Here is a 20,711-nt window from a genome sequence, read left to right as displayed (position 1 = left end):
ATCTTCGTTCGAGGGCCGTATTGCCTGTAATCCGAGTAGTCAGGGCAGGAGGTAATAAAGGCGTGTATAATTTTGGTTGGCAGATGGGAGCGGGTTGGAATGTTGCATACTGGGATCTGACATGCGGAAAGCAAAGAGAGGCCTACCGTGAAGGTGGTGACTGTGACGAGAGGCTCCTCTGCTGCTCTCAACAGAGGGCCATGCTGACTCTGGTTTCTCTTCTTACACAAGTCTTTCACTTTCCTAAAGACTTCCGTAGGGAGGAACAAACATGAGTTGAATATATTTTGGCAGGCTTTGCTGTATGGCTGAGCCTTATGAAATTGTGAAAAGTCAAAAGAGCTGTCTAGGTCAGAAATCAAGCGCCACAAAAGGAGGCTTGGGAGGCGGTGATAAGCAGCAGCCATTGTTATGCACACCTACGGACGGGTACCACAACAAGTGAGATTGTGCCAAGCTTCACGTGGACATCAACACTTGGGGCTTATCAACTACTCGGCCTTTTGGCTAAGATCAAGTGTAGTATCTGTTCTTATCAGTTTAATATCTGATATGTCCTCTATATGAGGACTACATATTAAGCAGATTTTGGCATGAGGGCAGTAATTTGGAGCTTGCTCCTTTCTCTCCACGCATCGACCTAGCATTGCAGTGCCGCTGGGAGCAGTGCACTCTGTTCTTACCTTGTAGAAAACCAAACACTCAAAGCATTGTCGTATCAAAGTGAATTCTACACTGGCTCAATGAAAGTGAGTAACGGCCTGGCACACACAAAGTGTGAAACCGCTCTGATGGCTCACTGCTTTGTGGCGTGACCATGCAAGGTCACAATGAGCTTGAACTGGATTCAAATTGAGTTAGAAGCGTTTGTCAGAATGAAACTTGCTTTCCCTCAAGACCTTCTGGGAGACTTGGTGAAAACCAAGTCAGCATTTTGGAGCGAATGTAAGTGGTTCAGGATGTGTGCTTAGGCAGGCTTAAAGCCAATCACAGTAGTCAGGGCAGGAGGTAATAAAGCGTGTATAATTTTGGTTGGCAGATGGGGCGGGTTGGGAATGTTGCATACTGGGGGATCTGACATGCGGAAAGCAAAGAGAGGCCTACCGTGAAGGTGGTGACTGTGACGAGAGGCTCCTCTGCTGCTCTCAACAGAGGGCCATGCTGACTCTGGTTTCTCTTCATAACGCACAAGTCTTTGCGCCTTTTACTAAAGACTTCCGTGGAGAGGAACAAACATGAGTTGAATATATTTTTGGCAGCTTTGCTGTATGGCTGAGCCTTATGAAATTGTGAAAAGTCAGAGGCTGTCTAGGTCAGAAATCAAGCGCCACAAAGGAAGCTTAGGCGGAGGTGATAAGCAGCCATTGTTATGCACACCTACGAGGTTCCAGGGTACCACAACAAGTGAGATATGTGCAAGAGCTTAGCGTGGACATCAACACTTGGGGCTTATCGCTTCTCGGCCTTTTGGCTAAGATCAAGTGTAGTATCTGTTCTTATCAGTTTAATATCTGATATGTCCTCTATATGAGGACTACATATTAACAGATTTTTTGGCATGAGGGCAGAAATTTGGAGCTTGCTCCTTTCTCTCCACGCATCGACCTAGCATTGCAGTGCATGGGAACGGTGCACTCTGTTCTTACCTTGTAGAAAACCAAACACTCAAACAATTGTCGCGTATCAAAGTGAATTCTACACTGGCTCAATGAAACTGGGAGTATGACCTGGCACACACAAGTGTGTGAAACCATCTGATGGCTCACTGCTTAGTGACGTGACCATGCAGGGGTCACGTGAGCTTGAACTGGATTCGAAATTGAGTTAGAAGCGTTTGTCAGAATGGAAACTTGCTTTCACTCAAGACCTTCTGGGAGACTTGGTGAGAAACCAGAGTCAGCATTTTGGAGCGAATGTAAGTGGTTCAGGGATGTATTGCAGGCAGGCAAAAGCCAATCACAGTAGTCAGGGCAGGAGGTAATAAAGACGTGTATAATTTTGGTTGGCAGATGGGGCGGGTTAGGAATGTTGCATACTGGGATCTGACATGCGGGAAAGCAAAGGAGGCCCTGACCGAGTGGTGACTGTGACCGAGGCTCCTCTGCTGCTCTCCACAGAGGAGCCATGCTGACTCTGGTTTCTCTTCATAGCTGCAAGTCTTTCGCCTTTTACTAAAGACTTCCGTGGAAAGGAACAAACATGAGTTGAATATATTTTTGGCAGGCTTTGCTGTATGGCTGAGCCTTATGAAGTGAAAAGTCAAAGAGCTGTCTGGGTCAGAAATCAAGCGCCACAAGGGGAGGCTTGGCGGAGGTGATAAGCAGCAGCCATTGTTATGCACACCTACGACGAGGTACCACAACAAGTGAGATTTGTGCCAAAACTTAGCTTGTGGACATCCAACACTTGGGGCTTATAAGCTTCTCGGCCTTTTGGCTAAGATCAAGTGTAGTATCTGTTCTTATCAGTTTAATATCTGATATGTCCTCTATATGAGACTACATATTAACAGATTTTTGGCATGAGGGCAGTAATTTGGAGCTTGCTCCTTTCTCTCCACGCATCGACCTAGCATTGCAGTGCCGCTAGGAACGGTGCACTCTGTTCTTACCTTGTAGAAAACCAAACACTCAAACAATTGATCGCATTATCAAAAGTGAATCTACACTGGCTCAATGAAACTGAGTAACGGCCTGGCACACACAAGTGTGTGAAACCGCTCTGATGGCTCACTGCTTAGTGGCGTGACCATGCGGGGTCACAATGAGCTTGAACTGGATTCAAATTGAGTTAGAAGCGTTTGTCAAGAATGCTTTGCTTTCACTCAAGACCTTCTGGGAGACTTGGTGAGAAACCAGAGTCAGCATTTTGGAGCGAATGTAAGTGGTTCAGGGATGTATTGCTTAGACAGGCTTAAAAGCCAATCACAGTAGTCAGGGCAGGAGGTAATAAGCGTGTATAATTTTGGTTGGCAGATGGGGCGGGTTGAGAATGTTGCATACTGGGATCTGACATGCGGAAAGCAAGAGAGGCCTACCGTGAAGTGGTGACTGTGACCGAGAGGCTCCTCTGCTGCTCTCAACAGAGGGCCATGCTGACTCTGGTTTCTCTTCATAACGCACAAGTCTTTCGCCTTTTACTAAAGACTTCCGTGGAAGGAACAAACATGAGTTGAATATATTTTTGGCAGGCTTTGCTGTATGGCTGGCCTTATGAAATTGTGAAAAGTCAAAGAGCTGTCTAGGTCAGAAATCAAAGCGCCACAAAGGAGGCTTGGGCGGAGGTGATAAGCAGCAGCCATTGTTATGCACACCTACGACAGGGTACCACAACAAGTGAGATTTGTGCCAAAGGCTTGGCGTGGACATCCAACACTTGGGGCTTATCGCTTCTCGGCCTTTTGGCTAAGATCAAGTGTAGTATCTGTTCTTATCAGTTTAATATCTGATATGTCCTCTATATGAGGACTACATATTAAGCAGATTTTGGCATGAGGGCAGAAATTTGGGCTTGCTCCTTTCTCTCCATACGACCTAGCATTGCAGTGCCGTGGGAGCAGTGCACTCTGTTCTTACCTTGTAAAACCAAACACTCAAACAATTGTCGCGTATCAAGTGAATTCTACACTGGCTCAATGAGACTGAGGTAACGGCTGGCACACACAAGTGTGAAACGCTCTGATGGCTCACTGCTTTGTGGCGTACCATGCAGAGGTCACAATGAGCTTGAACTGGATTCCAAATTGAGTTAGAGCGTTTGTCAGAATGGAAACTTGCTTTCACTCAAGACCTTCTGGGAGACTTGGTGAGAAACCAAGTCAGCATTTTGGAGCGAATGTAAGTGGTTCAGGGATGTATTGCTTAGGCAGGCTTAAAAGCCAATCACAGTAGTCAGGGCAGGAGGTAATAAAGACGTGTATAATTTTGGTTGGCAGATGGGGCGGGTTAGGAATGTTGCATACTGGGATCACATGCGGAAAGCAAAGAGAGGCTACTACCGTGAAGGTGGTGACTGTGACCGAGAGGCTCCTCTGCTGCTCTCAACAGAGGAGCCATGCTGACTCTGGTTTCTCTTCATAACGCACAGAATTTCGCCTTTTCCTAAAGACTTCCGTGGAGAGAACAAACATGAGTTGAATATATTTTTGGCAGGCTTTGCTGTATGGCTGAGTTGGGAGTGTGAAAGTCAAAAGCTGTCTAGGTCAGAAATCAAGCGCCACAAAGGAGAGCTTGGGCGGAGGTGATAAGCAGCAGCCATTGTTATGCACACCTACGAGCGGGGTACCACATCAGTAGAGCTTGGCGTGGACATCAACACTTGGGGCTTATCGCTTCTCGGCCTTTTGGCTAAGATCAAGTGTAGTATCTGTTCTTATCAGTTTAATATCTGATATGTCCTCTATATGAGGACTACATATTAACAGATTTTTGGCATGAGGGCAGAAATTTGGAGCTTGCTCCTTTCTCTCCATATCGACCTAGCATTGCAGTGCCGCTGGGAGCGGTGCACTCTGTTCTTACCTTGTGAAAACCAAACCTCAAACAATTGTCGCGTATCAAAAGGAATTCTACACTGGCTCAATGAAACTAGAGTACGAGCATGGCACACTGAAGTGTGTGAAACAGCTCTGATGGCTCACTGTAAGTGGCGTGACCATGCAGAGTCACAATGAGCTTGAACTGGATTCCAAATTGAGTTAGACGTTTGTCAAGAATGGAAACTGCTTTCCTCAAGACCTTCAGGAGACTTGGTAGAAACCAAGTCAGCATTTTGGAGCAGATATAAGTGGTTCAGGGATGTATTGCTTAGCAGGCAAGCCAATCACAGTAGTCAGGGCAGGAGGTAATAAAGACGTGTATAATTTTGTTTGGCAGATGGGGCGGGTTGGGAATGTTGCATACTGGGATCTGACATGCGGAAAGCAAAGAGGCCTACCGTGAAGGTGGTGACTGTGACCGAGAGACTCTCTGCTGCTCTCAACAGGGGCATGCTGACTCTGGTTTCTCTTCATACCACAAGTCTTTGCCTTTTACTAAAGACTTCCGTGGAGAGGAACAAACATGAGTTGAATATATTTTTGACTTTGCTGTATGGCTGAACCTTATGGAGTGTGAAAAGTCAAAGAGCTGTCTGGGTCAGAAATCAAGCGCCACAGGAGAGCTTGGGCGGAGGTGATAAGCAGCAGCCGTTGTTATGCACACTCTGAGCCAGGGTACCACAACAAGTGAGATTTGTGCCAAGGCTTGGCGTGGACATCCAACACTTGAGGCTTATCGCTTCTCAGCCTTTTGGCTAAGATCAAGTGTAGTATCTGTTCTTATCAGTTTAATATCTGATATGTCCTCTATATGAGGACTACATATTAAGCAGATTTTTGCATGAAGGGCAGAAATTTGGAGCTTGCTCCCTTCTCTCCACGCTTGTCGACCTAGCATTGCAGTGCCGCTGGGAGCAGTGCACTCTGTTCTTACCTTGTAGAAAACCAAACACTCAAACAATTGTCGCGTATCAAAAGTGGATTCTACACTGGCTCAATGAAAGCATAAGTAACTGGCCTGCACACACAGTGTGTGAAACCGCTCTGATGGCTCACTGCTTAGTGGCGTGACCATGCGGGAGTCTGCCATTGAGCTGAACTGGTTCAAATTGAGTTAGAAGCGTTTGTCAAGAATGGAAACTTGCTTCCTCAAGACCTTCTGGGAGACTTGGTGAAAACCAGAGTCAGCATTTTGGAGCCGAATGTAAGTGGTTCAGGGATGTATTGCTTAAGCTTAAAGCCAATCACAGTAGTCAGGGCAGGAGAGTAATAAAGGCGTGTATAATTTTGGTTGGCAGATGGAAGCGGGTTAGAATGTTGCATCTGGGATCTGACATGCGGAAAGCAAGAGGCCTACCGTGAAGGTGGTGACTGTGACCGAGAGGCTCCTCTGCTGCTCTCCAACAGAGGCCATGCTGACTCTGGTTTCTCTTCATAACGCACAAGTCTTTCGCCTTTTACTAAAGACTTCAGTGGAAGGAACAAACATGAGTTGAATATATTTTGGCAGGCTTTGCTTATGGCTGAGCCTTATGAAATTGTGAAAAGTCAAGAGCTGTCTGGGTCAGAAATCAGCGCCACAAAGAGAGCTTGGCGGAGTGATAGCAGCAGCCATTGTGCCACACCTCCGAAGGAGTACCACAACAAGTGAGATTTGTGCCAAGAGCTTGGCGTTGACATCAACACTGGGCTTATCGCTTCTCGGCCTTTTGGCTAAGATCAAGTGTAGTATCTGTTCTTATCAGTTTAATATCTGATATGTCCTCTATATGAGGACTACATATTAAGCAGATTTTGGCATGAGGGCAGAAATTTGGGCTTGCTCCTTTCTCTCCAGCATCGACCTAGCATTGCAGTGCCGCTGAGACGGTGCACTCTGTTCTTACCTTTGAAAACCAAACACTCAAACAATTATCAGGTATCAAAGTGAATTCTACACTGGCTCAATGAAAGTGAGGTATGAGCCTGGCACACACAAGTGTGAAAACAGCTCTGATGGCTCACTGCTTAGTGGCTGTTAAGCACGGGGTCACAATGAGCTTGAACTGGATTCCAAATTGAGTTAGAAGCGTTTGTCAAGAATGAAACTTGCTTTCACTCAAGACCTTCTGGGAGACTTGGTGAGAAACCAGAGTCAGCATTTTGGAGCAGATATAAGTGGTTCAGGGATGTATTGCTAAGGCAGGCTTAAAAGCCAATCACAGATAGTCAGGGCAGGATGTAATAAGAACGTATAATTTTGGTTGTGGCTGGGGAGCGGGTTGGGAATGTTGCATACTGGGATCTGACATACGGAAAGCAAGAGAGGCCTACCGTGAGGTGGTGACTGTGACCGAGAGGCTCCTCTGCTGCTCTCAACAGAGGGCCATGCTGACTCTGGTTTCTCTTCATAACGCACAGTCTTTCGCCTTTCTAAAGACTTCCATGGAGAGAACAAACATGAGTTGAATATATTTTGGCAGCTTGCTGTGCTGAGCCTTGATGTGAAGTCAAAGGAGCTGTCTAGGTCAAATCAAAGCGCCCTGAGAGCTTGGGCGGAGGTGATAAGCAGCAGCCATTGTTATGCACACCTCGACGGGGTACCACAACAAGTGAGATTTGTGCCAAAATGGCGTGGACATCCAACACTTGGGGCTTATCGCTTCTCGGCCTTTTGGCTAAGATCAAGTGTAGTATCTGTTCTTATCAGTTTAATATCTGATATGTCCTCTATATGAGGACTACATATTAAGCAGATTTTGGCATGAGGCAGAAATTTGGAGCTTGCTCCTTTCTCTCCACGCATCGACCTAGTACAGTGCCGCTAGGAGCAGTGCACTCTGTTCTTACCTTATGAAAACAAACCTCAAGCAATTGTCGCGTATCAAAGTGAATTCTACACTGGCTCAATGAAAGCTGAGGTAATGGCCTGGCACACACAGAGTGTGAAACGCTCTGATGGCTCACTGCTTAGTATTGATGACCATGCAGGGTCACAATGAGCTTGAACTGGATTCAAATTGAGTTAGAGCGTTTGTCAAGAATGGAAACTGCTTTCACTCAAGACCTTCTGGGAGACTTGGTGAGAAACCAGAGTCAGCATTTGGAGAAGGCGAATGTAGTGGTTCAGGATGTATTGTAGGCAGGCTTAAAGCCAATCACAGTAGTCAGGGCAGGAGGTAATAAAGACGTGTATAATTTTGGTTTGGCAGATGGGGGCGGGTTGGAATGATTGCATACTGGGATCTGACATGCTGGAAAGCAAAGAGAGGCCTACCGTGAAGGTGGTGACTGTGACCGAGAGGCTCTCTGCCATGCCAACAGAGGGCCATGCTGGCTCTGGTTTCTCTTCATCTTACACAGTCTTTAGCCTTTTACTAAAGACTTCAGTGGAAAGGAACAAACATGGAGTTGAATATATTTTGGCAGGCTTTGCTGTATGGCTGAGCCTTATAGAGGTATGAAAAGTCAAAGAGCTGTCTAGGTCAGAAATCAAGCGCCACAAAGGAGCTTGGCGGAGGTGATAAAGCAGCAGCCATTGTTATGCACACCTACAGACGGGTACCACAACAAGTGAATTTGTGCCAAGAGCTTGGCGTGGACATCAACACTTAGAATATCCTTCCAGCCTTTTGGCTAAGATTGATTGGAGGAAACGGAGACAAAGCTTAACAAGAGAAGGAACACAATCGACACAAAGATGATAAGGACCAGACAAGCCCAAAGTTGGGGTGAGGTACGATCCTTCCAGAGTGAGACAGTGGAGGAACTTATGATGTCAGGAGACTGGTTCTGCAAGAGTCATCATGGAACAACTGAGTCTGAGTCGAAGATGTGTACTGTATCCAGTGGAACCAGCCAGAAAAGCCTTGACGTTACACTGGTAGCGAGGATGTGTATTCAGAGTGGCTGAAGCCTGTAGAAGGAGGCTGGGAAAGATTCATGGCGGTTACAAGATCCTGAACCTGGACAGACCAAATTTCAGAACAGTCACGGTGCTGCACTTACAACCATTCGTCACCCGACCGAGCACTAGCTGCTTTTTGGGACAGCACGGAGAAGTGGTGACTGGTACTGGGTATCTAAAAAGACCCGAGAGTTCTGGACAGGGAAGGCAGTTTCAGGTGCTGTTGACCTGACCAGAAGGTCCTGGAGGACTGAAGCATCCACCGCTCTTTTCAGCCTTGGTGGGATGTGATTTACCTGTTTTACTCGGCAACCAGCGTTCTGTCTGCCGTTGCGGGCAGTCTGGCCATGCAGAGGCACAGGCTGTTCAGGCCTGCTGCCGTACCTGTGGCCAAGGGCCATGAGCCAAAGACTGCCGCAGGCCCAAGGCCTGTCATGGATGTGGGGGACTGGGCCATCTGTGCATAACCTGCCCTAGCCGAAGGAGGACCTTGTGAGTAGCCAAGTCCACTGGAGAGCCGAGAAGCCAGAGATCAGAATGGGACCCGTGCCTGCAGAATGGCTCAACACACCAATGCAAGCCCAGAGAACAGCAACAGATCTTTCTAAAGGGAACAGAGAAGCCCCCTGGAGAAAGGAACAACCGGAAGGGCCATGGGATGGCAGCCCAGGTGCCCGTGACAACGCAGGGATTTCCTCCATCAGCAGAGTCCACCAACTCCAAGGTCAAGAAGGGGGCACAGAAGAGGATCGCAGGCTTTCGGGCGGGGAAGACAATTAGAGCGGAGAGAGTAAGGAGGGACCCATATTAAAATCAAGGGGGAAGGCAACGGGGCAGAGGACAGGACCAGAGAGGGAGCTGATGGTGGGATGGATGGGAAATTAGGGCAGCAAAGAAGGGCTGCAGAGGAGGAGGACATCAGGAGGCGGGAAGGGAGCAGCACAGGGGCTAGGGGAGGGTGGAGAGGCTGGAGCAGGCGGAGGAGATCAGGTGATCTGCTGCGCGTGGGTTTTGGGGTTGGGCTGTGAGTTACCTCCAGACCTGCTCAATGTCCATCCCTTTGGGGAGGATGCATATGAGGACCCAACAGGCCATCAACATCGCCTAATCAGTGCCCTTTTCCCAGGGGACAGATGGACAGTGAGGACCTCTTCTTGCTGTAAGAGGGAGTTTTGGGTGTTTTTAGTACATTAAAGACTTTAAAAATACAAATTATAATGACTGCAGTTAAAATTCTTTCATTAAATGTAAAGAGGAATGAGGAGACGGTTAAGAGGTTATTTATGAATTTGTGGACCAGCTGCATGTACAAATTTGTTATTAGGAGGTTCATTTACGGGACAAGGGGATGTTGCAAAATTCTCAAAGTGGAGCGAAGGGGACTCAATCTGGAGTGTGAGGAGTCCACTCTACAGGTGTCAGGATTTTTTTTGGTGTTAAAGAGATTAGGAGTGGAGGATGTTTTCATAATTATTTCGAGGCAAGGATAATGGTGCTGACATCACATGAGGACAAGCAAGCTGGGGTTTTTGTGGTGTATGGACCACAAACTCAGAGAACAGCGAGAATATTTGAGTTAGTAGAGGCCCACCTGGCACCTGGCCGACAGAGTAATTGAGGATTTCTGTGCAGATTAGGTAAGGGGACACCAGCGATAGTTATATCTCTCCCACTTATGTCCAGACACAGGCTAGAAATGGATGGGGGAGGATGGTCAGGCACTGGTAGATGGTCCCACATGGAGTAACTCACGTTAGACGTCTGGACTCGTGTTTGTGAAAAGTCATTGAGTCTGGTGTCAGGTAGTCGGCTCCCTGTGTTCTTCTCTGACCATGATGGGCTGCTGTTTGAGTCGCTTCTGTGCCTGCCTGTTTTGGGCGGGGGTACTGGCGCCTCAATGGTGTATTAGAGAGAAGACAAGTTCAAACAAGGTTTCGTGCTATTTTCAAAGCAATCTAGGACTGAGACCAATGTGTCCTGGGGTGATGGAGTGGTGAGAAGTAACAAAACTGATACAAATGTTTGCAATAAGTACTGTAAAAGAAGGTGAGGTTGGCAGAGGAGTGTTTCGCACAACGCCTCCTCGAAACTCGAAGTACAACGAAAACTCTTGGCAACACTGTAAATCAACGGGCTTTGACTTCCTCAAAGTAAAACAAGGAGGTCTTTGAGAGCAGGGCGGAGGCCTACCTGTGCAGGCGCCAGAGTTTCCTAGAAGCACGAGACATGTTCAGCGCTTTCTTGGCTCAATGCGGGCTGACAGGAAAGACAGGTACAGACCAGGATCAGGACATGCAGGGAAGAGGTGGTGTGAGCAGGTGAGATGGTAGGTGCCACTGCTGCCACCTGCCAGCTTCCAGAGAAGAGGTAGATGAGGAGGGGACTTTCCTGGACTTGCAGACCAAGCAGGTGCCGTCGGACATAAGCGCGCAGGCGTTGGGCTCACCCTCAAAATCTCGAGGTGCCCTCTGTAAAATGAACAAGCGGAAGATTGCCGGGCATCGGCGGACTGCGGTGGAGTTTATCTCCAAGTTCTTGGAGATTCTCGGGCGGTAGTGTTTGGAGGTGTTGTCATCATACTTCTCACGGGTGTAATGGGAGGGACTATGGCTACGAGGTGATCTCCCTTTTGTTTAAAAGGAGATGACACGACCTCCAGCTGGCAGCCACTGACCATGCTGTGTGTGGATTATAAGCTACAGCAAGGTCTAGCCGATCGTCTAGGCTGAGCCCTTCCACCACAACGTCATGTGGACCAGACATCTCGGGGTGGCGGGCGCTCGGTGAGATGATCTCAGCTCATCACGAGGCCGCTCCGCAGCGAAAGACAGACACCTGCCACTTATGGTGGTTAGTCTGACCAGGCAAGGCCTTTGACAGGTTCTGGGGCTATATGTTTAGGGTATTGGAAAGGCTGGGCTTTAACAAGGGGTTTGTCGGATGGATTACTTTGCACATTACACCCAGGTGTAGGAGCACAGTGTCAGTCAACAGTCACTTAGGGGAAGTTTTCAGGAGATTTGCACTCAGAGTAAGACAGAGTGCCCTCACGCTGCCTCTACATCCACTCTATATAGAGCCCCACAATAATAGCTTGGGCTGACCCAGGGGTGAAAGTTTCTGGTTCCCGGCAGCAGAGGCCTCACAGGTCAAGCTGTCAGTATGCGGATGACACCACACTGCTGCTGGACAGTGATGCATGCCTGATCCGATCTTTGGAGATTTTCCAGGATTTTGGTGGGAGTCTGGGCACAGCTTGATATGTGCCAAGTCCTGGTCAAGTTCTTTGGCGCTGGAAGAAAGGATGGGCGTGCAGGGAGGCTGTCGCTCTGCAGGACCACTAAATTACAGGGGTCAGCTTTGAGACAGCCCACAGTGCCACAATCAACTGGACCGGCGTTTCAGCGGTCAGAAGAACTTGCGCTCTGGAAAGCAGGTGCCTAACTTTAATAGGGAAGGTACTTGTGCTGAAGGTAGACGTTCTGCCATCCCTCTATATCGGCACATATGCCCTGCCAGTCAGCATGAGGAGACCTCTCATCGCCTGTATTCCCAGTTCCATGGGGTGTGATATGAATGTGTGAGTTTCCATGCTGGCTGAGGTATAGAAGCAGGAGGAGGGATGTGCCACACCTCCGCTGAAAGCTGGACTGCATTTTTTTTCATCCTTGTGCAGAGAACTATCCTTGCCAATGGAGCACCCCTCAGGCTACTTCCAGCGCTCTATTTCGCATACCAAACTAGGGTTGATGTGGAGCAACTTGCACCCAGGGTGGAGCAGCAGCCATGGCATTTCAACCATGCAGCCAGGTGGCTGGGCTCATCCTGAGGCCTCCGACACAGCCATAAAAATAAATCACAGAGCCCTCTACAGGAAGGTCAGCCAGCAGGAGTAGTCGCACCTCAGTGGTGGGGACCCCGTCAAGATTTGGAGAGGATACAGCCACGGGAGCTGACAACGGGCTCAAAGACCTAAATTGGTTATACCTGCACAAATGCCTGCAGTGCAGAAACCATGTACCAGCATGGGTTGGCAGATCCAGCGTGCCTCGGACAACCTGTTCAGGAGGAACAGTCAGAGCATGTCATGTGGGACTTCTCAGTGGCAAGGTGTAGTATGGGGTAAAGTAGAGGCAGCTGGGGCAGGTAGTCACAGGATTTATCAGCCTGGACCAGGGTTGAAAGAGGGTTTAGGCACAGGAATGGTCCTTTTATGTCCCAATATGGAAGATTATAAGTATAACAAAGGAGAGTATCTGGTCAGCCAGACAAGACCTGATAAAGACAGATAAAGACAGTAGGTGGAAGAGGATAATGAGGAGAGTGGAACAGATGTAAAGGGAACATCAAAGGGACATTGAAGTGGAAACATCAGCCTAGAGAGGGTGGAAAGGAGGGGTTTGGAGTGGATATGGTGAAAAAAGGAGGCACAAGGGAGTTCTTTGGACTGTTTTTTTTTTCACCTTTTAGTTTGCAACATGGAATGGGTGGGTTGGAAAAGTTAACATTCTATACGGCTCAAAGAGGCACATTGAGGATGAAGGTTGTATTAAGGATGATCATACGTGATATTTGATTATTGATTTGTATTTAACTAATGAAAGTTTTTGTAATAAAAAAAAAAAAATCTGTTCTTATCAGTTTAATATCTGATATGTCCTCTATAGAGGACTACATATTAAGCAGATTTTTGGCATGAGGCAGAAATTTGGAGCTTGCTCCTTTCTCTCACGCACTCGACCTAGCATTGCAGTGCCGCTGGGAGCAGTGCACTCTGTTCCCACCTTGGAAAACCAAACACTCAAACAATTGTCGTATCAAAAGTGAATTCTACACTGGCTCAATGAAACTGGGAATCAGGCCTGGCACACACAAGTGTGTGAAACCGCTCTGATGGCTCACTGTAAGTGGCGTGACCATGCAGAGTCACAATGAGCTTGAACTGGATTCAAATTGAGTTAGAAGCGTTTGTCAAGAATGGAAACTTGCTTTCCTCAAGACCTTCTAGGAGACTTGGTAGAAACCAAGTCAGCATTTTGAGGCGGATGTAAATGGTTCAGGGATGTATTGCTTAGGCAGGCTTAAAGCCAATCACAGTAGTCAGGGCAGGAGGTAATAAAGGCGTGTATAATTTTGGTTGGCAGATGGGGGCGGGTTGGGAATGTTGCATACTGGGATCTGACATGCGGAAAGCAAAGGCCTACCGTGAAGGTGGTGACTGTGACCAGAGGCTCCTCTGCTGCTCTCCAACAGAGGGCCATGCTGACTCTGGTTTCTCTTCATACTGCCTAAGTCTTTCGCCTTTTACTAAAGACTTCCGTAAAGGAACAAACATGAGTTGAATATATTTTGGCAGGCTTTGCTGTATGGCTGAGCCTTATAGAGTGTGAAAAGTCAAAGGCTGTCTAGGTCAGAAATCAAGCGCCACAAAGGAGAGCTGGCGGAGGTGATAAGCAGCAGCCATTGTTATGCACACCTCAGAGCGAGGGTACCACAACAAGTGAGATTTTGCCAGAGCTTGGCGTGGACATCCAACACTTGGGGCTTATCGCTTCTCGGCTTTTGGCTAAGATCAATGTAGTATCTGTTCTTATCAGTTTAATATCTGATATGTCCTCTATATGAGACTACATATTAAGCAGATTTTGGCATGAGGGCAGGAATTTGGAGCTTGCTCCCTTCTCTCCACGCATCGACCTAGCATTGCAGTGCAGCTGGGAGCGGTGCACTCTGTTCTTACCTTGTAGAAAACCAAACACTCAAACAATTATCGCGTATCAAAAGTGAATTCTACACGGCTCAATGAAACTGGAGTATGACCTGGCACACACAAGTGTGAAACCGCTCTGATAGCTCACTGCTGTGGCGTGACCATGCACGGGGTCACAATGAGCTTGAACTGGATTCCAAATTGAGTTAGAAGGCGTTTGTCAAGAATGAAACTCCTTTCACTCAAGACCTTCTGGGAGACTTGGTGAGAAACCAGAGTCAGCATTTTGGAGCGAATGTAAGTGGTTCAGGGATGTATTGCTTAGGCAGGCTTAAAAGCCAATCACAGTAGTCAGGGCAGGAGGTAATAAAGCGTGTATAATTTTGGTTGGCAGATGGGGGCGGGTTGGGAATGTTGCATACTGGGATCTGACATGCGGAAAGCAAGAGAGGCCTACCGTGAAGGTGGTGACTGTGACCGAGGCTCCTGCTGCTGCTCTCAACAGAGGGCCATGCTGACTCTGGTTTCTCTTCATACGCACAAGTCTTTCGCCTTTACTAAAGACTTCCGTGGAAAGGAACAAACATGAGTTGAATATATTTTTGGCAGGCTTTGCTGTATGGCTGAGCCTGTAGAATTTGAAAAGTCAAAGAGCTGTCTAGGTCAGAAATCAGCGCCACAAAGGAGAGCTTGGGCGGAGGTGATAAGCAGCAGCCATTGTTATGCCACACCTACGAACGGGGTACCACAACAAGTGAGATTTGTGCCAAGAGCTTGGCGTGGACATCCAACACTTGGGGCTTATCGCTTCTCGGCCTTTTGGCTAAGATCAAGTGTAGTATCTGTTCTTATCAGTTTAATATCTGATATGTCCTCTATATGAGGACTACATATTAAGCAGATTTTTGGCATGAGGGCAGAAATTTGGAGCTTGCTCCTTTCTCTCCACGCATCGACCTAGCATTGCAGTGCATGGGAGCAGTGCACTCTGTTCTTACCTTAGAAAACCAAACACTCAAACAATTGTCGCGTATCAAAAGTGAATTCTACACTGGCTCAATGAACTGAGGTAACGGCCTGGCACACACAAGTGTGTGAAACCGCTCTGATGGCTCACTGCTTAGTGGCGTGACCATGCAGAGGTCACAATGAGCTTGAACTGGATTCCAAATTGAGTTAGAAGCGTTTGTCAAGAATGGAAACTTGCTTTCACTCAAGACCTTCTGGGAGACTTGGTGAGAAACCAGAGTCAGCATTTTGGAGCGAATGTAAGTGGTTCAGGGATGTATTGCTTAGGCAGGCTTAAAAGCCAATCACAGTAGTCAGGGCAGGAGGTAATAAAGACGTGTATAATTTTGGTTGGCAGATGGGGGCGGGTTGGGAATGTTGCATACTGGGATCTGACATGCGGAAAGCAAAGGGGCCTACCGTGAAGGTGGTGACTGTGACCGAGAGGCTCCTCTGCTGCTCTCCAACAGAGGCCATGCTGACTCTGGTTTCTCTTCATAACGCACAAGTCTTTCGCCTTTTACTAAAGACTTCCGTGGAGAGGAACAAACATGAGTTGAATATATTTTTGGCAGGCTTTGCTGTATGGCTGAGCCTTATGAGGTATGAAAAGTCAAAGAGCTGTCTAGGTCAGAAATCAAGCGCCACAAAGGAGAGCTTGGGCGGAGGTGATAAGCAGCAGCCATTGTTATGCACACCTACGAACGGGGTACCACAACAAGTGAGATTTGTGCCAAGAGCTTGGCGTGGACATCCAACACTTGGGGCTTATCGCTTCTCGGCCTTTTGGCTAAGATCAAGTGTAGTATCTGTTCTTATCAGTTTAATATCTGATATGTCCTCTATATGAGACTACATATTAACAGATTTTGGCATGAGGCAGAAATTTGGAGCTTGCTCCTTTCTCTCCACGCATCGACCTAGCATTGCAGTGCCGCTGGGAGCGGTGCACTCTGTTCTTACCTTGTAGAAAACCAAACACTCAAACAATTGTCGCGTATCAAAAGTGAATTCTACACTGGCTCAATGAAACTGGAGTAACGGCCTGGCACACACAAGTGTGTGAAACCGCTCTGATGGCTCACTGCTTAGTGGCGTGACCATGCAGGGTCACAGTGAGCTTGAACTGGATTCAAATTGAGTTAGAAGCGTTTGTCAAGAATGGAAACTTGCTTTCCTCAAGACCTTCTGGGAGACTTGGTGAGAAACCAGAGTCAGCATTTTGGAGCGAATATAAGTGGTTCAGGGATGTATTGCAAGGCAGGCTTAAAAAGCCAATCACAGTAGTCAGGGCAGGAGGTAATAAAGGCGTGTATAATTTTGGTTGGCAGATGGGGCGGGTTAGGAATGTTGCATACTGGGATCTGACATCACGGAAAGCAAAGAGAGGCCTACCGTGAAGGTGGTGACTGTGACCGAGGCTCCTCTGCTGCTCTCCAACAGAGGGCATGCTGACTCTGGTTTCTCTTCATAACGCACAAGTCTTTCGCCTTTTACTAAAGACTTCCGTGAGAAGGAACAAACATGAGTTGAATATATTTTTGGCAGGCTTTGCTGTATGGCTGAGCCTTATGAAGTGTGAAAGTCAAAGAGCTGTCTAGGTCAGAAATCAAAGCGCCACAAAGGAGAGCTTGGGCGGAGGTGATAAGCAGCAGCCATTGTTATGCACACCTACGACAGGGTACCACAACAAGTGAGATTTGTGCCAAGAGCTTGGCGTGGACATCCAACACTTGGGGCTTATCGCTTCTCGGCCTTTTGGCTAAGATCAAGTGTAGTATCTGTTCTTATCAGTTTAATATCTGATATGTCCTCTATATGGGGACTACATATTAAGCAGATTTTGGCATGAGGGCAGAAATTTGGAGCTTGCTCCTTTCTCTCCACGCATCGACCTAGCATTGCAGTGCCGCTGGGAGCGGTGCACTCTGTTCTTACCTTGTAGAAAACCAAACACTCAAACAATTGTCGCGTATCAAAGTGAATTCTACACTGGCTCAATGAAAGTGAGGTAACGGCCTGGCACACACAAGTGTGTGAAACCGCTCTGATGGCTCACTGCTTAGTGGCGTGACCATGCAGGGTCACAATGAGCTTGAACTGGATTCCAAATTGAGTTAGAAGCGTTTGTCAAGAATGGAAACTTGCTTTCACTCAAGACCTTCTGGGAGACTTGGTGAGAAACCAGAGTCAGCATTTTGGAAGCGAATGTAAGTGGTTCAGGGATGTATTGCTTAGGCAGGCTTAAAGCCAATCACAGTAGTCAGGGCAGGAGGTAATAAAGGCGTGTATAATTTTGGTTGGCAGATGGGGCGGGTTGGGAATGTTGCATACTGGGATCTGACATGCGGAAAGCAAAGAGGCCTACCGTGAAGGTGGTGACTGTGACGAGAGGCTCCTCTGCTGCTCTCCACAGAGGGCCATGCTGACTCTGGTTTCTCTTCATAACGCACAAGTCTTTCGCCTTTTACTAAAGACTTCCGTGGAGAGGAACAAACATGAGTTGAATATATTTTTGGCAGGCTTTGCTGTATGGCTGAGCCTTATGAGTGTAGTGAAAAGTCAAAAGGCTGTCTAGGTCAGAAATCAAAGCGCCACAAAGGAGAGCTTGGGCGGAGGTGATAAGCAGCAGCCATTGTTATGCACACCTACGACAGGGTACCACAACAAGTGAGATTTGTGCCAAGAGCTTGGCGTGGACATCAACACTTGGGGCTTATCGCTTCTCGGCCTTTTGGCTAAGATCAAGTGTAGTATCTGTTCTTATCAGTTTAATATCTGATATGTCCTCTATATGAGGACTACATATTAAGCAGATTTTTGGCATGAGGGCAGAAATTTGGAGCTTGCTCCTTTCTCTCCGCATCGACCTAGCATTGCAGTGCCGCTGGGAGCGGTGCACTCTGTTCTTACCTTGTAGAAAACCAAACACTCAAACAATTGTCGCGTATCAAAGTGAATTCTACACTGGCTCAATGAAACTGAGGTAACGGCCTGGCACACACAAGTGTGTGAAACCGCTCTGATGGCTCACTGCTTAGTGGCGTGACCATGCACGGGGTCACAATGAGCTTGAACTGGATTCCAAATTGAGTTAGAAGCGTTTGTCAAGAATGGAAACTTGCTTTCCTCAAGACCTTCTGGGAGACTTGGTGAGAAACCAGAGTCAGCATTTTGGAGCAGATGTAAGTGGTTCAGGGATGTATTGCTTAGGCAGGCTTAAAGCCAATCACAGTAGTCAGGGCAGGAGGTAATAAAGGCGTGTATAATTTTGGTTGGCAGATGGGGGCGGGTTGGGAATGTTGCATACTGGGATCTGACATGCGGAAAGCAAAGAGAGGCCTACCGTGAAGGTGGTGACTGTGACCGAGGGGCTCCTCTGCTGCTCTCAACAGAGGGCCATGCTGACTCTGGTTTCTCTTCATACGCACAAGTCTTTTGCCTTTTACTAAAGACTTCCGTGGAAGGAACAAACATGGGTTGAATATATTTTTGGCAGGCTTTGCTGTATGGCTGAGCCTTATGAGAGTGTGAAAAGTCAAAGAGCTGTCTAGGTCAGAAATCCAAAGCGCCACAAAGGAGAGCTTGGGCGGAGGTGATAAGCAGCAGCCATTGTTATGCACACCTACGGGCGGGGTACCACAACAAGTGAGATTTGTGCCAAGAGCTTGGCGTGGACATCCAACACTTGGGGCTTATCGCTTCTCGGCCTTTTGGCTAAGATCAAGTGTAGTATCTGTTCTTATCAGTTTAATATCTGATATGTCCTCTATATGAGACTACATATTAAGCAGATTTTTGGCATGAGGGCAGAAATTTGGAGCTTGCTCCTTTCTCTCCACGCATCGACCTAGCATTGCAGTGCCGCTGGGAGCGGTGCACTCTGTTCTTACCTTGTAGAAAACCAAACACTCAAACAATTGTCGCGTATCAAAGTGAATTCTACACTGGCTCAATGAAAGTGAGGTAGCGGCCTGGCACACACAAGTGTGTGAAACCGCTCTGATGGCTCACTGCTTATGAGCGTGACCATGCAGGAGTCACAATGAGCTTGAACTGGATTCCAAATTGAGTTAGAAGCGTTTGTCAAGAATGGAAACTTGCTTTCACTCAAGACCTTCTGGGAGACTTGGTGAGAAACCAGAGTCAGCATTTTGGAGCGAATGTAAGTGGTTCAGGGATGTATTGCTTAGGCAGGCTTAAAAGCCAATCACAGTAGTCAGGGCAGGAGGTAATAAAGGCGTGTATAATTTTGGTTGGCAGATGGGGGGGGTTGGGAATGTTGCATACTGGGATCTGACATGCGGAAAGCAAGGAGAGGCCTACCGTGAAGGTGGTGACTGTGACCGAGAGGCTCCTCTGCTGCTCTCCAACAGAGGGCCATGCTGACTCTGGTTTCTCTTCATAACGCACAAGTCTTTCGCCTTTTACTAAAGACTTCCGTGGAAGGAACAAACATGAGTTGAATATATTTTTGGCAGGCTTTGCTGTATGGCTGAGCCTTATGAAATTGTGAAAAGTCAAAGAGCTGTCTAGGTCAGAAATCAAGCGCCACAAAGGAGAGCTTGGGCGGAGGTGATAAGCAGCAGCCATTGTTATGCACACCTACGAGCGGGGTACCACAACAAGTGAGATTTGTGCCAAGAGCTTGGCGTGGACATCAACACTTGGGGCTTATCGCTTCTCGGCCTTTTGGCTAAGATCAAGTGTAGTATCTGTTCTTATCAGTTTAATATCTGATATGTCCTCTATATGAGGACTACATATTAAGCAGATTTTTGGCATGAGGGCAGAAATTTGGAGCTTGCTCCTTTCTCTCCACCATCGACCTAGCATTGCAGTGCCGCTGGGAACGGTGCACTCTGTTCTTACCTTGTAGAAAACCAAACACTCAAACAATTGTCGCGTATCAAAAGTGAATTCTACACTGGCTCAATGAAAGTGAGGTAACGGCCTGGCACACACAAGTGTGTGAAACCCGCTCTGATGGCTCACTGCTTAGTGGCGTGACCATGCACGGGGTCACAATGAGCTTGAACTGGATTCCAAATTGAGTTAGAAGCGTTTGTCAAGAATGGAAACTTGCTTTCCTCAAGACCTTCTGGGAGACTTGGTGAGAAACCAGAGTCAGCATTTTGGAGCGAATGTAAGTGGTTCAGGGATGTATTGTAGGCAGGCTTAAAGCCAATCACAGTAGTCAGGGCAGGAGGTAATAAAGACGTGTATAATTTTGGTTGGCAGATGGGGGCGGGTTGGGAATGTTGCATACTGGGATCTGACATGCGGAAAGCAAGAGAGGCCTACCGTGAAGGTGGTGACTGTGACCGAGAGGCTCCTCTGCTGCTCTCAACAGAGGGCCATGCTGACTCTGGTTTCTCTTCATAACGCACAAGTCTTTCGCCTTTTACTAAAGACTTCCGTGGAGAGAACAAACATGAGTTGAATATATTTTGGCAGGCTTTGCTGTATGGCTGAGCCTTATGAAATTGTGAAAAGTCAAGAGCTGTCTAGGTCAGAAATCAAAGCGCCACAAAGGAGAGCTTGGGCGGAGGTGATAAGCAGCAGCCATT

At 47.6% G+C, this 20,711-nt stretch overlaps 30 non-coding genes and 3 pseudogenes across 30 annotated transcripts; all 33 read left to right on the top strand.

The window, feature by feature from the left end:
* The first annotated feature begins 204 nt into the window (after window positions 1-204).
* LOC124854071 lies at window positions 205-311 on the top strand (annotated as a pseudogene).
* Window positions 312-487: 176 nt separating this feature from the next.
* On the top strand, window positions 488-677 carry LOC124852685. Its single transcript, XR_007033107.1, has one exon. It is a non-coding gene; the product is annotated as a U2 spliceosomal RNA (small nuclear RNA).
* A 485-nt stretch (window positions 678-1,162) lies between these two features.
* LOC124853437 lies at window positions 1,163-1,279 on the top strand. Its single transcript, XR_007033779.1, has one exon. It is a non-coding gene; the product is annotated as a U5 spliceosomal RNA (small nuclear RNA).
* A 172-nt stretch (window positions 1,280-1,451) lies between these two features.
* On the top strand, window positions 1,452-1,640 carry LOC124854238. Its single transcript, XR_007034483.1, has one exon. It is a non-coding gene; the product is annotated as a U2 spliceosomal RNA (small nuclear RNA).
* Window positions 1,641-2,128: 488 nt separating this feature from the next.
* Window positions 2,129-2,240, top strand: LOC124853611. Its single transcript, XR_007033951.1, has one exon. It is a non-coding gene; the product is annotated as a U5 spliceosomal RNA (small nuclear RNA).
* A 176-nt stretch (window positions 2,241-2,416) lies between these two features.
* On the top strand, window positions 2,417-2,605 carry LOC124854336. Its single transcript, XR_007034580.1, has one exon. It is a non-coding gene; the product is annotated as a U2 spliceosomal RNA (small nuclear RNA).
* Window positions 2,606-3,095: 490 nt separating this feature from the next.
* Window positions 3,096-3,207, top strand: LOC124853454. The gene has a single exon (XR_007033797.1). It is a non-coding gene; the product is annotated as a U5 spliceosomal RNA (small nuclear RNA).
* Window positions 3,208-3,384: 177 nt separating this feature from the next.
* Window positions 3,385-3,569, top strand: LOC124852938. Its single transcript, XR_007033354.1, has one exon. It is a non-coding gene; the product is annotated as a U2 spliceosomal RNA (small nuclear RNA).
* A 488-nt stretch (window positions 3,570-4,057) lies between these two features.
* Window positions 4,058-4,168, top strand: LOC124853967. The gene has a single exon (XR_007034273.1). It is a non-coding gene; the product is annotated as a U5 spliceosomal RNA (small nuclear RNA).
* A 158-nt stretch (window positions 4,169-4,326) lies between these two features.
* Window positions 4,327-4,514, top strand: LOC124854326. Its single transcript, XR_007034570.1, has one exon. It is a non-coding gene; the product is annotated as a U2 spliceosomal RNA (small nuclear RNA).
* Window positions 4,515-4,991: 477 nt separating this feature from the next.
* LOC124853785 lies at window positions 4,992-5,100 on the top strand. Its single transcript, XR_007034124.1, has one exon. It is a non-coding gene; the product is annotated as a U5 spliceosomal RNA (small nuclear RNA).
* Window positions 5,101-5,272: 172 nt separating this feature from the next.
* LOC124854317 lies at window positions 5,273-5,465 on the top strand. The gene has a single exon (XR_007034561.1). It is a non-coding gene; the product is annotated as a U2 spliceosomal RNA (small nuclear RNA).
* A 488-nt stretch (window positions 5,466-5,953) lies between these two features.
* Window positions 5,954-6,063, top strand: LOC124853579. The gene has a single exon (XR_007033920.1). It is a non-coding gene; the product is annotated as a U5 spliceosomal RNA (small nuclear RNA).
* Window positions 6,064-6,230: 167 nt separating this feature from the next.
* Window positions 6,231-6,417, top strand: LOC124852668. Its single transcript, XR_007033091.1, has one exon. It is a non-coding gene; the product is annotated as a U2 spliceosomal RNA (small nuclear RNA).
* Window positions 6,418-6,908: 491 nt separating this feature from the next.
* On the top strand, window positions 6,909-7,015 carry LOC124854045 (annotated as a pseudogene).
* A 159-nt stretch (window positions 7,016-7,174) lies between these two features.
* Window positions 7,175-7,360, top strand: LOC124852658. The gene has a single exon (XR_007033081.1). It is a non-coding gene; the product is annotated as a U2 spliceosomal RNA (small nuclear RNA).
* Window positions 7,361-7,850: 490 nt separating this feature from the next.
* Window positions 7,851-7,962, top strand: LOC124853979. The gene has a single exon (XR_007034281.1). It is a non-coding gene; the product is annotated as a U5 spliceosomal RNA (small nuclear RNA).
* A 5,061-nt stretch (window positions 7,963-13,023) lies between these two features.
* On the top strand, window positions 13,024-13,201 carry LOC124853071 (annotated as a pseudogene).
* A 485-nt stretch (window positions 13,202-13,686) lies between these two features.
* On the top strand, window positions 13,687-13,796 carry LOC124853855. The gene has a single exon (XR_007034188.1). It is a non-coding gene; the product is annotated as a U5 spliceosomal RNA (small nuclear RNA).
* A 174-nt stretch (window positions 13,797-13,970) lies between these two features.
* On the top strand, window positions 13,971-14,157 carry LOC124852885. The gene has a single exon (XR_007033302.1). It is a non-coding gene; the product is annotated as a U2 spliceosomal RNA (small nuclear RNA).
* Window positions 14,158-14,648: 491 nt separating this feature from the next.
* LOC124853614 lies at window positions 14,649-14,759 on the top strand. Its single transcript, XR_007033954.1, has one exon. It is a non-coding gene; the product is annotated as a U5 spliceosomal RNA (small nuclear RNA).
* Window positions 14,760-14,936: 177 nt separating this feature from the next.
* On the top strand, window positions 14,937-15,125 carry LOC124854298. Its single transcript, XR_007034542.1, has one exon. It is a non-coding gene; the product is annotated as a U2 spliceosomal RNA (small nuclear RNA).
* Window positions 15,126-15,620: 495 nt separating this feature from the next.
* On the top strand, window positions 15,621-15,733 carry LOC124853238. The gene has a single exon (XR_007033581.1). It is a non-coding gene; the product is annotated as a U5 spliceosomal RNA (small nuclear RNA).
* Window positions 15,734-15,911: 178 nt separating this feature from the next.
* On the top strand, window positions 15,912-16,098 carry LOC124852676. The gene has a single exon (XR_007033099.1). It is a non-coding gene; the product is annotated as a U2 spliceosomal RNA (small nuclear RNA).
* A 495-nt stretch (window positions 16,099-16,593) lies between these two features.
* LOC124853332 lies at window positions 16,594-16,706 on the top strand. Its single transcript, XR_007033675.1, has one exon. It is a non-coding gene; the product is annotated as a U5 spliceosomal RNA (small nuclear RNA).
* Window positions 16,707-16,883: 177 nt separating this feature from the next.
* On the top strand, window positions 16,884-17,073 carry LOC124854131. The gene has a single exon (XR_007034380.1). It is a non-coding gene; the product is annotated as a U2 spliceosomal RNA (small nuclear RNA).
* A 494-nt stretch (window positions 17,074-17,567) lies between these two features.
* LOC124853237 lies at window positions 17,568-17,680 on the top strand. The gene has a single exon (XR_007033580.1). It is a non-coding gene; the product is annotated as a U5 spliceosomal RNA (small nuclear RNA).
* Window positions 17,681-17,859: 179 nt separating this feature from the next.
* On the top strand, window positions 17,860-18,048 carry LOC124854129. The gene has a single exon (XR_007034378.1). It is a non-coding gene; the product is annotated as a U2 spliceosomal RNA (small nuclear RNA).
* A 498-nt stretch (window positions 18,049-18,546) lies between these two features.
* On the top strand, window positions 18,547-18,657 carry LOC124853615. The gene has a single exon (XR_007033955.1). It is a non-coding gene; the product is annotated as a U5 spliceosomal RNA (small nuclear RNA).
* Window positions 18,658-18,838: 181 nt separating this feature from the next.
* On the top strand, window positions 18,839-19,028 carry LOC124854146. The gene has a single exon (XR_007034394.1). It is a non-coding gene; the product is annotated as a U2 spliceosomal RNA (small nuclear RNA).
* Window positions 19,029-19,527: 499 nt separating this feature from the next.
* Window positions 19,528-19,639, top strand: LOC124853453. Its single transcript, XR_007033796.1, has one exon. It is a non-coding gene; the product is annotated as a U5 spliceosomal RNA (small nuclear RNA).
* Window positions 19,640-19,817: 178 nt separating this feature from the next.
* Window positions 19,818-20,007, top strand: LOC124854143. The gene has a single exon (XR_007034392.1). It is a non-coding gene; the product is annotated as a U2 spliceosomal RNA (small nuclear RNA).
* A 497-nt stretch (window positions 20,008-20,504) lies between these two features.
* LOC124853499 lies at window positions 20,505-20,615 on the top strand. The gene has a single exon (XR_007033841.1). It is a non-coding gene; the product is annotated as a U5 spliceosomal RNA (small nuclear RNA).
* The last annotated feature ends 96 nt before the right edge of the window (window positions 20,616-20,711 follow it).

This window comes from Hippoglossus stenolepis, chromosome 10 (genome assembly GCF_022539355.2).
Source record: "Hippoglossus stenolepis isolate QCI-W04-F060 chromosome 10, HSTE1.2, whole genome shotgun sequence".
NCBI classification, from domain to species: Eukaryota; Metazoa; Chordata; class Actinopteri; order Pleuronectiformes; family Pleuronectidae; genus Hippoglossus; species Hippoglossus stenolepis.
The sequence above is the reverse complement of the archived record's forward strand: the minus strand, read 5'-3'. Positions and strand labels throughout refer to the sequence as shown.